Source organism: Hemitrygon akajei, unplaced genomic scaffold (assembly GCF_048418815.1).
Source record: "Hemitrygon akajei unplaced genomic scaffold, sHemAka1.3 Scf000154, whole genome shotgun sequence".
NCBI lineage: Eukaryota > Metazoa > Chordata > Chondrichthyes > Myliobatiformes > Dasyatidae > Hemitrygon > Hemitrygon akajei.
The window spans coordinates 841,166-856,275 of record NW_027332040.1 but is presented as its reverse complement, the minus strand read 5'-3'; the positions used below and the strand labels follow the sequence as shown (position 1 = coordinate 856,275).

The 15,110-nt window shown below is 41.1% G+C and overlaps 1 protein-coding gene and 2 non-coding genes across 3 annotated transcripts in view; all 3 read right to left on the bottom strand.

The window, feature by feature from the left end:
- LOC140724037 (uncharacterized) overlaps positions 1-15,110 on the bottom strand; it is a 388,007-nt gene that overhangs the window by 209,971 nt on the left and 162,926 nt on the right. The gene's annotated exons all lie outside the window — the stretch shown is intronic.
- On the bottom strand, positions 7,188-7,260 carry trnav-cac (transfer RNA valine (anticodon CAC)). Its single transcript has one exon. It is a non-coding gene; the product is annotated as a tRNA-Val (tRNA).
- trnai-uau (transfer RNA isoleucine (anticodon UAU)) lies at positions 8,746-8,839 on the bottom strand. Its single transcript has 2 exons — positions 8,802-8,839; positions 8,746-8,781 (listed from the first exon to the last, which is right to left on the bottom strand). It is a non-coding gene; the product is annotated as a tRNA-Ile (tRNA).

Genomic DNA, 15,110 nt, shown 5'->3' with positions numbered 1-15,110 from the left:
TTCAACCAGCATAACAAATATCTAATATTAACTGCCCAATAATAAAATCTGAAATTAGGTAATGCCAACCCACCTTCCTTCTTTGTCTTCTGTAAGTATATTTTACCTAACCTGGGATTTTTATTCTGCCATATATATGAGGAAATTTTTGAATCAACATTAGTAAAAAAAGATTTCGGAATAAAAGTTGGTACCGCTTGAAAAATATATAAAAACTTAGGTAAAATAGCCATCTTAATAGCATTAATCCTACCTATCAGAGATAAAGATAATGGTGACCACTTAGTAAACAAGCATTTAATCTGATCAATTAAGGGTAAAAAATTAAACCTAAATAATTCTTTATGGGTTTTTTTTGTGATTTTAATCCCTAAGTAAGTAAAAGTGTCATTAACTAATTTAAAAGGTAAATTTCCATAACTTGGGACCTGTCTATTCAAAGGAAACAATTCACTCTTATTAAGATTTAACTTATACCCAGAAAACTCACCAAATTGAGCCAACAATGATAGAACTGCTGGAATAGATTTCTCAGAGTTAGAAATGAATAATAATAAATCATCTGCATACAAAGATAACTTATGAATATCTGTCCCACGATTAATACCCGAAATATCCTGTGATTCTCTGATGGCAATTGCCAAAGGTTCTGAAGCAATGTTAAATAGTAATGGGCTAAGAGGACAGCCTTATCTAGTGCCCCGAACTAAACGAAAAAAGGGAGATCTTTGATTATTAGTAAACACCGAGGCTACTGGAGTGTGATAAATCAGTTTAATACAAGATATGAATGTCGGACTAAAATTAAACTTCTCCAACACATAAAATAAGTAAGGCCATTCAACTCTATCAAATGCTTTCTCCGCATTTAATGAAATAACACATTCTGAAGTGCTATGTGAAGGAGTATATACAATATTCAGTAATCTCCTAACATTGAAAAAAGAATAGCGATTTTTAATAAAACCGGTTTGATCTTCCGAAATAATTTGGGGTAATACCTTCTCCAGCCTGGAAGCCAGTAACTTGGAAAATATCTTGGAGTCTACATTCAATAAAGATATTGGTCTATAGGATGCACAGTCAGTAGGGTCTTTATCTTTCTTCAGTATTAAAGAAATGGAAGCTCTATAAAAGGATTGTGGCAAATTCCCCAATCTAATTGCTTCTTCAAAAACCCTGCATAACCAAGGAGAAAGAGTAGCATAAAAACATTTAAAAAATTCTACAGTATACCAATCTGGACCTGGTGCTTAACCCAGAATTCATTGAGTAAATAACCCCTTTAATTTCTGCTTCCGTAATAGGAGTATCTAATATTGAAAGATCATCGGATGATAATTTTGGAAAATTCAATTTCCCAAGAAAATCACACATGGTATTATGATCCTGAGGGAATTCAAATTGATACAGGGAGGTATAAAAGTCTTGAAATGACTTATTTATCTCATCATGGTTAACTGTCAAATCCTCATTCTGCTGACGAATCTTAGTGATTTGACGTTTAACCAAAACATTCTTCAACTGACTAGCTAACAGTTTACCCGATTTATCACTATGTATATAAAAATCAGATCTGGTTTTCAATAATTGATTTTCAGTCGGAGATGCAAGTAATAAACTATGTTCCGTTTGAAGTTCAACCCTTTGTTTGTAAAACTCCTTACTAGGAGTGATCGAATATTTCTTGTCAATCTCTTTAATTTTTTCAACCAATAAAAGAGTTTCCTTCTTAATGCGTTTTCTCAGACCAACAGAGTAAGAGATAATCTGTCCACATATATACGCTTTAAAAGTGTCCCAAAGTGTTCCGCAAGAAATATCATCCGTGGAATTAGTTGTAAAGAAGAAATCGATCTGTTCCTTCATAAATGTAATAAAGTCCGGAACTTGCAATAAGGTAGAGTCAAATCGCCATTGTCTAACATTAGAAGCTGTATCCGTAAAATTAATAGAAAGTTTTAATGGAGCATGGTCAGAGATAGCTATAATATCATAATTACAACCAATTACCGATGGAATAAAACAAGAGTCAATAAAAAAATAATCAATTCTCGAATAAGAATGATAAACATGTGAGAAAAAAGAAAACTCTTTGTCGTTAGGATGCCGAAATCTCCAAATATCAAAAACTCCATTATCAGTCAAAAAGGAGTTAATACAAGTGGCCGACTTATTGGGTAAAGTCTGAATAGATATAGATTTGTCCATCAAAGGATTTAAACAACAATTAAAGTCACCACCCATTATTAACTTATATTCATTTATATTAGGTAAAGAAGTAAATAAGCACTTAAAAAATCCGGACAATCCACATTTGGAGCATAAACATTAACCATAGCAACCTTTTTATTACAAAGTAAACCCGTAATTAACATAAATCTACCATTCGGATCCGAAAGGATATCATGTTGAACAAATGCAATAGAGGAGTCAATAAAAATTGAAACTCTCTTTACTTTGGCATTCGAATTGGAATGATACTGTTGATCCCACCATGACCTAAAAAAACGATATTTGTCCTCCTTCCTCACATGAGTTTCTTGTACAAAAATGATATGAGCATTGTCCTTGGAATACTTTGAAGATCTTCTTTCGTTTAATCGGATGGTTTAAACCATTAGTATTCCAAGACACAAAATTAATGGTCTGAGCCATGCTTCTAAAATCAACCCTTTGGTATAAAAAGGGTTAACCAAATTATAAACTCATGCACCCGGAAGAGGAACAAAAATAAAGAGCGGACCCGTATGTGACGACATCGTAGACATATTTGAAGTTCAAAAACAGCCCAAATGAAAAAACTAAAATAAACTGGCAAAAGAAAAATAAAATTTGAAAACAGACCATCCCCCACCCTCACAGGAAAAAGAAAAAAAGCCAAAATATGGCTAGAAAAAGGAAAAAAATGAGACTTTCTACCCCCCTATCAGCTGAAGACCACTCCGTATATAAAGGATATATATATATATATATATATATAAATCACCCTAACTTTAAAAATTATAATCACTATACTAAAAACCACACTTCTTAATATAGTTAGTTGTAAAAAAAAGAATATAATCACTAAAAGCTTATAAATCGGGTTATAACCCAAACAAATCAAGAAATATTTAATCTATGATAAGCGATGCATTATAGAAAGAAGACATGAAGAAAAAATAACGCCATCTTAAACAAAACCAAGAATATTTTTCCAAAAAAACCACCATCTTAATAACAAAAAAAAATTTCCCTTCGAAAGGTTAAAAATATACCTTCAAGAGAACAGAAATAATAGTCAAAAATATAGTATAATGGTTAAAGTGTATAAAACAGAGCGATTAATATAACGAAAACACACTTTAACTTAAATATGAAGTATAGGATAAACCTACACCAATAACCAGAGACTAACTCTGGTTTGAGGAGCCGAAAACCATCTTACACGATCAGAATCACTCATTTATTAGAGAGTAGTGTCTATGGCAGTAGGGAAGTTCTCCTCCAGATACTTTCTCGCTTCAGATGTAGAAAGGAAAACCTGGCGTGGAGCATTCGACGGAGAGATTCTAAGCTTCGCAGGGTATAAGAGCGCAGGTTTTAGATTTTTCTCATAACATTCAGACATCAGAGGGTTAAAAAGAAGCCTTTTTTTCATAACTTCAGGACTAAAATCATCAACCAAACGGAAATAATAATCTTGAAATTTAATCATCCCAGCCCGCCGAGCCACACGAATAAGTAGTTCTTTGTCGTGTACATAATGAAACCGGACAATTACAACCGAAGGTTTAGCTGGAACACTCGATGATCGACGCCAAATTCTATGAGCTCGATCAAGTAACGGGGGGTTCTCTGGGAAAACCGACGGGAACGCATCTTTTAAAAGTTGAGCAAAATATTTCGAAGGATCACCTTTTTCTATGCCGTCTGGGAGACCAAATATACGCAGGTTCTGTCTTCTGAACCGATTCTCAAAGTCGACACTCTTGGCTTTAAGTGTTTCCACCAATTTAATGGTCGAAATTAAATCCTGTTGCAATTTTTCAATTGTCAAATCTCGTTTCCGAGCTTCTTCTTGCAGAGACACGATAAGAACTTGCTGCTGGTTAATTACTGAATACGTCTTAACCATATAATCTTGAAAAGCCTTTATATCTTGTTTAAAAACTTGTTGTAGTTCATCAAATTTTCTATCCAAAACCTCCATAAGCAGTTCATAAGTTAGCTCAGTGCGTTGTGGTTGAGCTTGCTTCTTTCCATTACCGTTCGGGTTGCGCCCCGGTTCTCGTCCTTTGGATCTAAGAGCCATTTCTGTTTGCATATCTTCAAAAATTCACAAAAAACTCTTAACGATAAGCCCAAGAAAATAGCAAGAATCTTTTGGTGTAGGTAAAAATAAGTTGGATAAGGGTGATCAAAGGTTAAAAAAAGTAAAGGTTATGGAGCGGATCTAAAACAGTATTCACTCCATTAGCGTCTCCCGCTGACCTCCCTTTATGAATAACTTTTGTCATTTGTCACCATTTACATTATCCTGTAATTGAATCGTGACAGTGGGGCCTGCTGTGGCTGAGGAGAGAGTCAGTGTTGCATGAGTTTTGAGATCAGTGCACCGTCACCTCCCAGACTCCATCTGACTCGAGCCCTCCCGTGCCGGTAACAAAGCCCATGCATCCTTCCTGAGGCGGACGATCAGAGATGCACACAGCACTCCGGCTGTGATATCGCACCAAGAACAACACGTGAACAGGCCCTTCTGCTCACTGCGTTGTTCTGAAGCAATTGACCTGGTAATTTCATGCTTTACTAAATCAATCCCATCTGCCCTCACAAGGTCTACTTCCCTCTATTCTCCTCATATTCGTGTGGTATCTAATATCGCGCATGGCATCTACCTCCGCCATCACCCCTGGCATTCATTCCAGGCACTCAAAAATGTGAATATGAAAGGGGATTGCAAGGCACATCTCCTTTAAACATTCTGAGTCAGGTTTACAATACTCTATAGTGCAAGTAGTTTCATTTACAGCGGCAGTGTCAGGAAAAAAACACAAAATTACACTAAATTACAAAATGATTTCTTAATTACATTACGAACTGAGAAAACAGCTACCTGAAAACGCTTTGCTATCTTCTTATAGCCTTCTTCTGCTTTGTTGGGATCATTTATTTTAATTTTCAGAGTGCTAAGCAGCTGAATAGAGAATAGCATGACTGCTGATTGTTGGGACAAAATTTGAGGAGGCAGATTATTTATAAAGCTTTGAAATTTACATCACCTGGCCTTTCCTAACGACGATTATGAAGAAGCCATAGCCTTAACGAGCTAATTAAGGTCTAAGACCTTGGTAAAAGTTATCTGAGAGCTCAAATCTTTGGAGTGCCCAAACTCTTGCATGGTGCTCTTATCCTTTTCTTCACTCTAAAATTGTACAAAGCAAAATGTATGCACTAATCGTGCTTAAAATGTTGAAAAGAATGTTTCATCTTTAACTTTATGACTTTTGGAGTTCAGTTCCTCTTCTACTCACTGAACTATTCACAGTAACACAATCTTTGACCAGGGCTGCTGGAACATTTGCATGCCACTGGACATGAGGCGGTGGAAAAGCGCCACAATATCCGGACCAAAAAAACATAAAACCTCAAATGTTGCCATGGAATTTTGCATGCAAACTCGTGACTGCTGAGCAGGACAAATTGCCACTGTCAATATACCATCCATCTGTTCCTTGACGTCCAAAGGAGAGGTGTTATTTTTCTCCTGGACTCCACTAATATCCCAGGATACATTTTCACTGATCATTTTTCAGTGGCATACATATCAAACGTTTCACATCACTGTGGGGATCCTGGGGTAAAGCATCACTGGTCATTATGTTGCCGAAATGTTAAACAATATAATTGTGGCCAGTTTGATTAGAATGAGAGACCGTAAGGTTTTAATAAGGTGTTAGAGTTAAGAGCGTAATCGAGGAATGATCGGGATTTATTTCGGAGTAACTCTACACGGGCTGCGCGTTCAGACAGGGGCGGAGCGTATTCCGAGATAAGTATTTATTCTTGACGTTCACGTTTGCGGAAGAACCTCCACGGCCAGTTGCTGACCTTTATGCAGGCGTGGGATATTTCGCCCATGTATGAATTTTACATGGAATCACAACAACTTCGATATATTGAAAAGGGCCGTGATCCCAACTCTGTACCGATATGCGATCTCCCACCGTCACCTCGTCCCAAAATAAACAGTGCCACAGTACCCCATTTCCTTGCGCTACATTACTGTTATTATACTGGAAGGTTTTACCCAGACTTTTCGACATTCCCTCAGAAACCCGATTTCAGCGTTGTGATCAGACCTTCCTCATTGGATCTTTAACAGAAATGGAATGTGCGATACCAATAGTAAGACATTTGACTCCTGTCTGCGCTGCAATATCACCGGAAGATCGCAAATTCGAATCCTGAAAGTATTAGGTGTTGATGTTACCAACTGTTTCCACCGCGGCGTAAACAACATGGAGTGGCTGTGATGCTGCTCGCGACGGAGAAAACAAAGAGATGCAGAGAGATTAAATGTGTGTGTGTGTGTGTGTGTGTGTGTGTGTGTGTGTGTGTGTGTGTGTGTGTGTGTGTGTGTGAGAGAGAGAGAGAGAGAGAGAGAGAGAGAGAGAGAGAGAGAGAGAGAGAGAGAGTTGGGGGAGGCAGACTGAAAATTTGAAACCTAGAATATTGTGGTGGAGAATATGAACAGATGTCTGTTTGGTGAGACGAGGAAGGAGTGGAATACAGGGGGGAGGGTGAACGAAAGCAATTTAAAATTTTGAAATTTTGCAGCACACTTTTATTCTTCCTGATGTTTCTCTGGATGGGAACATCTGAGATGCGAGCTCCGTTGAAACCACAATGCATCCTCATGCGACAATACATGACAATAGGTTTGAAGGCTAATTCTCCCGTTACGCAGTGTACGTTATCCACGAACCTCCTTAGGTTTAAATCCGTTTATGTTCTCCGGTAAATTATATATAATTACTGTTAATTCTTCTTTCTGTCATTTACCTTTGCCAGTTTTGAAATACAATGCGCTACTAATAGAAAAGCGAATGTGCATTATAATTACACATGGATACAACACACTTGAACACAAACTGAAAAGTTGAGTCTCAAGTTCATTTGAAGCACTGAAGCCCAAACAAAGTTTCTGCCCGGGATTGAACTGGGGACCTTTCGCGTGTGAAGCGAACGTGATAACCACTACACCACAGAAACCCTGCAAAGCGCTCAATGCTTTGCGCTCTTGAGCAATGATCCGAAGCTCCCCCTCCCCGCCCTGCTCTGAAGAACAGCAATAAGTACAAAGCATTGCCCATCGTTCCTTTCCGTTTTCAGTGACAAGTATTACATTTATGCGCCATATAGAGAGATAGGTATTAACAATTTCCTGTGGGGTGTTGGTTAAGGCGCGACGTGTAACAGTTAACTGAACTATGTTGCATATATGAGGCAAGGAATTAACACAACTTCGGTACTCTAGCTTCCGGCAGTCTCCACAGGGTGGTGATTCGGCCCACGTGCTAAATTTAACAGTACCTTTAAGATTTCTCACCCGGTCTCTCTCATCCGTTCTCATCACCTCAGATTATAAGTTAATTGAAACTAGTGAGTGAACCATGTGCCGATACATTTATAAACAACAGGACGCGTTACAAGCCAGGGTTACTTGTGAGATGATGTCAGCTGTGAAGTAACGAATCACAGCCAATCGTCCCACCGAGTCCGCACTGACACCAGACACATCATCACACTGATATTTCATTAATGATCACCGTCCAATCTGTTCCTTCGGATCGCAACCAGACCAAGACATTAACGGCCAATTAAACGACCTTTTGTGAACGAAAATTATATTGGTAACCACAGCCTTCAGGAACGGAGGGGCAAGTTGATCAGCTCTGAGGTCGCGGTGGAGTGATCTCTCTCCAGCCGGAAGGACGTCAGTAGAATCAAGGGCGGTGTCGTCTCTTTAACAGAGGCTTGGTGAACTTTGGACATGCGAGAATTATTTTATAATTAGGTCCAGAAATAATGCAGTTTGCAGATCCATGTTGAGGGAGAGAGAGAGAGGGGGTGGGGGGAGAGAGAGAGAGAGAGAGAGAGAGAGAGAGAGAGAGAGAGAGAGAGAGAGAGGAGAGAGAGAGAGAGAGAGAGAGAGAGAGAGAGAGAGAGAGAGAGAGAGAGAGGAGAGAGAGAGAGAGAAGAGAAATTCGCCGAAGCAAGTGAATATTGAGTTTACTCGACAGCACAACGAGCCAAGGTGAGGTGTAATTAGAGGGTTTCATAAGCATGGCTTCAGGAAGGGTAGGGTTCGTTGCTTCGCCATTTGGTTAATTGAACTAAGAAGACAGGAACGTGGGTTACGCGTGATGCCTTGATTCAGCAAAGAAACCATCTGCTCAGACACTTTCAACAACGGGAAGTGAGGCTACGCGTGTTGAACTAAAGAACCAAACAGGGAGATTGTCTGTAGCCCTGCGGGCACATGCCTTTTAGTGAATAAGGCAGGATCTCCTGCAACGCTTGTAAACTCACACTCGCCTTCTCAGATCAAAATCAAAAGGTGCATCGATTCGAAGTTAAACACAAATAATAAGCAGGGTGTCTCAGAAGCACAAAATCAAATGTAACATTTCAGTGGAATGCTCAGCTTGAGAGTTGTCAAGTCACCCGGGCGTTGCAAGCATTAAAAAACACAAGTGCTCCAGGTGAGGCTCGAACTCACAGCCTCGGCATTTCTCCGCCGTGTACTGTCATATAAGTACCACGCGCTAACCGATTGCGCCACTAGAGCCCACTGCTTGAAACGCGAGTTTGTACATGTGGAAAGAAAATGTAGAAGAAATTTACAGATATCAAAGAGCATAGAGCCTCAATATGTACAGCGCGTGAAAGGCCGTTCGGCCCACAATATATTGCCATAACCAGCTAAAAAGCAAATCAAAGGCACTCAAACTCAAAACTCTCCTTCCTATCATGTCCATATCCCTCGATCTTCCTTACATCCAAGTGCATATCGAGTCAGCAAATGTGCACATCAAATACCACCTATACATTTGCTGATAATGCAAACATTGTTGGTCGAATCTCAGATGGAGACGAGAGGGCGAATAGGGGTAAAATATGTCAATGAGTGGTGTCGCAGCAACAACATTGCAACGAACGTCAGAAAGACGAAAAAGCTTAATGTGGACTTCAGGAAGTAGAGAGAAACCAATCCTCATCGAGAGATCAAAAGGGGAGAGAGTAAGCAGTTTCAAGTTCATGGGTGTTAAGATCTCTGAGGACTTAACCTGGTCCCAGCATATCGATGCCGTTATAAAGAGGGCAAAACAGCGACTATACAGTACTTCATTAGGAGATTAACGAATAAAATCAAAAAACTTCTGGAGAGCGTTCTGACAGGCTGCATCACAGTCTGGTATGGGGGGTGGTGGGAGGTGCTGCTACTCTACCGGAAGGGGAGATGGGGAGCCTTATGATCATGCCGATGTAATCAGAGAGCTATGGATGGTGGAGAACAAGTGAGCACTCGGTACTCTGTAGGCGAACTTTAAGCGCAGACTTCCCATTAGTGCAGGTGGCAGGTAACAATTTCAGTCTGATTCTTAAAGGAACAGAGCGAAATGTAGTGTCGAGACTTGGATGGCAGCCTTTATTATGTTGGAAAAATGACGCTGGAGCTTTTCGCTGGTCGGGAACTGAAGGGTACTTGATGCTAATCTTCATCCTCTCTTGAATCTTTCGTTGTACGTTGTTACTCTGTGTGTCCAGACGCCACATTAGGGCAGAAACTTGAGTTTTCATTTTAGTTGATTATCAGTGATACATTTCCTCAGCCATCATGTGAACCTTCATTTACCTATTGCACTCCAGGTCCCTCCAATAATATACCATCAACGCCGTTAAATCTGGGGCACCAAGTGAGAGATTGCTAGCTATCGACACGCTAGCTAATGGCTCATGACATTCAGTCTGCCTTTGAAAATCGGTCCAGTAAGACTGAGAAAATAATCATTTCACAAACTCCACAAGTGCTTTTCATTAATAATCTTCTTGTGAATTCTGCTGGGTCAAATTCGCAATAGCTGACACAGCAGCATATAGTTAGAGTGACAAATGGACAAAAACAGACAGCAGACGACAGCCAGCCAGATAGATGAATAGATAGATAGATAGATAGATAGATGGAAAGAAAGAAACACATAGGCTGTTATGCAGACGAGAAAGACATTGTTGATAATTACTCAAGGATGAAGATTCTTACTCAGGGATGAAGGTTCTTACTCGAGGATGGAGATTCTTTGGGACGGATATTCTTACTCAGCGTGGCTTAATCAGATGCGAGAAAGGGGCACGGCATCGTCCTAGAAGCAGCGAGAGGGCAGCTCAGCCGGTGCAAGAACAAAAGACATCGCAGTCATCCCGAATCCTTGCAAGCCGGTCATGGTGGATGATCAGATGTCCTCTTTGCTCTGCCTCGCGATGCCAGTGGAGAACGCCGGAGGCGGGGAAAATAGTTATGAGGTCAGTGGAATGAGTTTCACGAGAAAACGCAGGATCAACCATGTGGTCCGTACACAAGTATTCCGGAGACCGTGCACCCAAGCCCAGTGATTCTTTGTTCTAATGTAGAAGCGACAATTTTGTGAACAATGAAAATGCAGTAGCATGGGTCGCAGAGTGGTGACGAAATCGCTGCGACAATGTCAGCCGAGATCAGAGGCAATTCAATCAGCAATTAATTAGCTTGTCTATTTCGGCTTTTTTCTTAAAGATGTGCTGGGTGCGTTCTGGCTACCGCTGCATTCTTCGTGGCAATTTATCGGTCCGCAGCCTGGAGGTTGGGGACCACTGACGTATTGCACTGCTCAGCCCCTCGATTAGGGTCATGTGTAACCATGGGTGCAGGTGGTGACTGGTCGTATGAACAGCTGGTGCAAATCACAAATCTTGATTGCATCCAGAATCTGAAGTTTATTGACAAAGGATGGGATAACAGATTTTGTAAAGACGCAGTCCAGAAGAAGGCAATGGCAAATCACATTTGTAGAAAAGTTTGCATTGCTTGCATGGTGGGTGGTGGTGGGGGGCTGATGCTTTTCTTGGTTTATTTATGGGAGTGGGCAGAAGCTTTGAGGTTCTAATGGTTTCTGTCATTCATTCTTTGTGGTTGTGAATGCCTGAGAAGAGTACAGATTTCAGATAGTGTTTTGTGTACCTTCTCAGATATTGAACCATTGAACATTCATGGGATACACATGATGATGTTGAGTGGAATCATGCAGCTCACGGTTTCCCAATTGCTTTTATGCCATGGAAGTTTCCCATTAATTGAGGGACTGTGGACTGAAGGTTGGGAACCCCTGATCTGGATTGAGGTTGATGAAATGAATTCCCTGGTTTCTTTGGAGGTTGTGGGTAGTATTCCATTTTATTATGGGGGCTGGAATATGTGGCCTGAGATGAAAATGTTGTCCTGCCCAGTTAAAAGACAATGTAATCCTTATTTTGGGCGAAGGAGCTACATCTGTTATGGAGCAGAGACTGTCATTGTTTGGAGGAGGGGAAAAGTCCTGAATGTGTGGAGTGTAGGGGGCTTCATTGTTTTGAAAGCGGAGATGCCCGGGTGTGATGGGGAAGATCATTCCTCTCATGTCCACACACAGAGATTTCCATGGACTTTCAGCACAGGGTGTCCGCTCGTGTGTTGAAAGGTCATTTCCCCTGGTAGGTGTAGTGTTGCAGGTTGATTTATGAGGAACGCAAATCGTCTGAATCCAAAGGAATGGGTTTCCCTCAGTGTGTAGAAGGTGTGATTCTTATTGTGAAGGAGAGTCAATCTCTTGATGTCCAGTGATGGATGCTGTGGGTGATGTAGGAGGTGTGCCGGTGGATCTGCTGTCCTGGTCTGAGTCATCATCGCCACACAGTGCTGTTTAACGGTGTTTCTTCAGTTGTCTCACACCGTTGACTGTCCATTCAATAGGTGAGAAGCCGAGAGAGCAGGTAAGGCTTGTCCATGTGTTATGGTTACACAGAACCAAGAATGCAGGAAGAAGGAAAGGAATTGATTCTCTGGATCCTGAATTATGATCATTCAATGCATCACTGGATAATGGGTGGGGTTGCTGGTGATGAGTTACTGTGGTGGGGAATCTGGGATAATGGTCAAAAATCAAAGCTGTAATTGTATGATTATACATCTCGCCTTTGCATGTTATACAAGTTAGTGGAAAACCAGTTAATCTCTCATTCTGCCAATTGGAGAGAATGCCCAGTGACCAGTTAACCCCAGTTATTGTGGTTAACATTATTTCCCTTCCATAATATTACTTCAGCTCTCCATCATCATGGATTAACCATCCCACATTTTCATAGTTTGTTCCACAGTCAGCAATGGTCCCTCCTTCCCAGATGCCAGTTTCCCATCATATTTTCCAATGACTGGCATCTCCACTCAGCTACAGTTGCCAGAGTTTAGTGGTGCTGATGATCACTTTCTGACTTTACTGGTGTTTGATGAGATGGTTTATCCTTCACTTTGAGCTGTTCTGGTTCCCTTGATTTGTAGAGTAGAAGGTTTTCCATGGTACTAGTTGAAGTGCTTCCCTCAGATTTGGAGAGAAGAGTATTTCCCAAGTTGTGTAAAGGAAGAGGCAATCTCACTTGTTTTGTGAAATTGAATATGCGGTTGTGGCTGGGCGGTATGTGGGAATTCCACCAGTCTGATGTTTGGGTTTCCAGTGGTGTAGAGGAGTGGGTGAAGAATGCACACAAATAAGTGGTTGTAAATGCCCTTCAGGACAGGCAGCACTGGGAAGGCGAACCAGACTTTGTTTCAGCTGAGAGAACCTTTGTTGGAACTAGATGGGGAAGAGGGTGGGGTCTGGGGGAGAAAAGTGTTGCTCTGTTTAAGAGACAGGGATACACTGCACTGCGAAAGGCAGTCTGTAAGATGGTTAGTTCTTTTCTGATGTAGGAAAAGGAAGTTAGCTGTTATAAGGGGACTTATGGAATACCCTAGACTGAGGGAGTTGAGAAGGGTCCCTAACTTTCTTTTTGGAAGTGCAGTATACAGCATAGTTCTTTTTCTTTTTCAGAGGGGAAGGGTTGGGATCTGAATAATTGGCTTTATCCACAACCAAGGAAACGGGGAATACTTATTTTGTACGAAGGAGTTATTTCTGGTTTAGGCAGGAACCAGAGGAAATGGATAGTCTTGCATGCAGAGTGAGCGATCTTTGTAGGTTTGGAAAAGATTCCCTGTGTGATGGGAGCGCTGATTCCCCTGATGGCCTCATGGGGAGATGTCCTTGATCTGTATGTTGGAACGTGATTTCCAACACCTGATGAGTTTAGGGTTGGTTGTTGATTAATGAGGAAAATTAATGATCTGTTTTGGAAGGGATTAAGTCTCCCTGTGTTTTGGTGATGTGATTCCTGTTGTGAAGGAGAGAGATTCTCAATGCATATGGATGGATTTCTGTGGATGATGCTGGGATGAGGCAAGTGTTCTGCTGTCCTGCTAGGGGTCATGAACCCAACACAGTGCAAATTCCACACAAATTACTGAGGGAACTCAGCAGGCCAGGCAGTCTCCATGCAAAAGACTATTATTGATGCTCTCATGCGTTCCAATTCTCACTGTTTTTGGGCTCTAGTATGAAAAAAAGGAGCATGTGATTCACAAATAAAAATGCTCAGTTTAATTGAACAAAATCGCTGATTGTAATATTTAGGGGAACAAAATGTTGGAGGCTGAACACTTTAGGGGTCATTGTAAATTGATAGATCAATATATAATAATGAGAACCTGAGCTGTAGAGTCCTTGAAACTGAGTCCATAGGTTGTGGCTTCAGTTTAGTATTGATATGAGTGCAGTTATCCATGTTGGTTCAGCAGCCCAAAGGTTGCAGCGTAACAATTATCCTTGATCTGGTCATATGAGACCTCAGACACCTCTACCTTCTGTTCAATGGCAGCAGTGAGAAGAGAGCATGGCTTGGATGGTAGGGATCCTAGTTGTCCTATGATCTGCTGAAGGGTTTCAGCCCAAAACATTTTCCACTGGTGCTACCTGGGCTGCTGAGATCCTTGAGGATCTTCTGTAATTTGCAGCATCTGCAGATTTTCTCTTGTTTGACAGTGCAAATTGACCGTGTTTCTTCACCTATTCCTGTTCCACAGATGCGTGAGGTACTGATAGAACAGACCCCCTGCAAGTACGTCCTGTCCAAGTACAAAAAATAAACAGAACAGAGAATGCAGGAAGAGTGAAAAGAATTGACATAGAAGATCCTGGATTATGGTCATTCAATATATCACTGTATTTAATCTATTGGCGGAATGGCAATGGTGGTGGGGTGTTGTCGTCGGGAATCTGAGACAGTGGGGGTGGATCTAAGCAAAAGAAAACACATATTTATCTGTATAGTCTGTCTTCTGCATTTCCTAAATATTATTGATAAACAGGTTACACTTTTCCATTTTCAAAGTTTAAAGTACATTTTATTTGTAAAGGGGGGGGGGGTTCTTCTTTTATTGCTACTGCGTACGTTAATCAAAATGGCTTCTTTGTTTTGTTAAAAAAAAGAATGCTTCTTTGTTATGGACAAGAAAGGAATGGAGGGTTATGGGCTGAGTGCGGGTCAGTGGGATTAGGTGAGACTAAGTGTTCGGCATGGACGAGAAGGGCCGAGATGGCCTGTTTCCATGCTGTAATTGTTATATCATTATAATAAGTGTTTTCTCTCACAGCTTGTTTGGATTAAAATTACTGATAACAAGAATTGTATTCATTTGTTAACCAATTGGGATAGATGTTATTTTCTCTTCTGGATCTGTCAGCTATTATTGGCGGGCTTTTGGGGAGTCGGCGCGAGGGGGGTGAGAGACAGAGGACACGATGCTGTAAGCTGGGCGACGGAACAGACCCGAGCGGGGTTCCGAGGCCATGGTTATTGGCGAGGAGACGAAGACAGGGAGTGCTTACGGGTGGTCCTGTGCTGCGAGTCGAGTAGGTCTGAGGGGATCGAATGGTGGCCAGAATACTTCATTAATT